Source organism: Equus quagga, chromosome 9 (genome assembly GCF_021613505.1).
Source record: "Equus quagga isolate Etosha38 chromosome 9, UCLA_HA_Equagga_1.0, whole genome shotgun sequence".
NCBI classification, from domain to species: Eukaryota; Metazoa; Chordata; class Mammalia; order Perissodactyla; family Equidae; genus Equus; species Equus quagga.
Window position 1 is genome coordinate 63,856,788 of NC_060275.1, and position 1,155 is coordinate 63,857,942.

Consider the following 1,155-nt stretch of genomic DNA (forward strand, 5'->3'; position numbering starts at 1 on the left):
TACTTACTTAACTATTAAAGTCTTAGACATACCTCACTCAGAATCTTCTTATGTGAAAAATTCATCTACCGTCACTCCATTTGCTTAAGCAATGTAGAAGATATTGACTACTTCAATTAGAGGAATATTATTTTTATAACATTGTATTAATACAACATTGTGTTCATTTTTATTTGCCTCATTTTTAATCTTTTCATATTTTTCTGCTAACAATCAGGACATAGATTTACCTACCCAATGGACAATCTCGTGGAAGTGACAGAATTCCTGCTCATGGGGTTTTCTGATGTCTGGGAGCTACAGATGCTACTTGCTGGACTGTTTCTGCTGATTTATCCGGCAGCTCTGGTGGGGAAACTTCTCATCATCATGCTCATTACTCTTCATCAGTATCTTCACACGCCCATGTACTTCTTCCTAAGGAACCTCTCCTTTTTGTGGATTTGTGCTACATCTCAGTCACCGTGCCTAAGTCAGTCCACAGCTCTCTGACGCACAGCAGCTCCATCTCTTATCTTGGCTGTGCGGCTCAAGTCTACTTTTTCTTTGCTTTTGCATCTGCTGAACTGGCCTTTCTCACTGTCATGTCCTATGACCGCTATGTTGCCATTTGCCACCCCCTCCAATATGGAGCCACTATGACATCAGGAAAATGCCACAAGACGGCAGTCATTGCCTGGCTAAGTTGTTTTTCTTATGCAGCAGTCCACACTGGGAACATGTTTTGGGAGCCCATTTCAAGATCCAACATGATCCACCAGTTCTTCTGTGACATCCCTCACATGTTGGCCCTGGTTTCCTGTGATGTTTTCTTTGTTGAGTTTGTGACCCTAGCTCTGAGCTCCAGCTTGGTGCTGATATGCTTTATTCTTATAACCACCTCCTATATCCGGATCTTCTCAACAGTGCTCAGAAGCCCTTCAGGAGAGAGACGAGCTGGCTGTCATCATCCTCTTCCTCACCACAGGGCTCTTTGCTGCCTTAGGGTCAATTACCAAAACTTCTTCCATTCGAGATTTGATGAATATACAGTTTTGCCTCCTTTCCTGAATCCCATCATATACAGTCTTAGAAACAAGGAGATCAAAGGTGCTGTCTGGAGACTGTTTGGGAAGATAAATCCTCTGCAAAAGTAGAACACCTGGTCTCTGCTAA

At 42.8% G+C, this 1,155-nt stretch overlaps 1 pseudogene; it reads left to right on the top strand.

The window, feature by feature from the left end:
• The first annotated feature begins 237 nt into the window (after positions 1 to 237).
• On the top strand, positions 238 to 1,136 carry LOC124244652 (olfactory receptor 14I1-like; annotated as a pseudogene).
• The last annotated feature ends 19 nt before the right edge of the window (positions 1,137 to 1,155 follow it).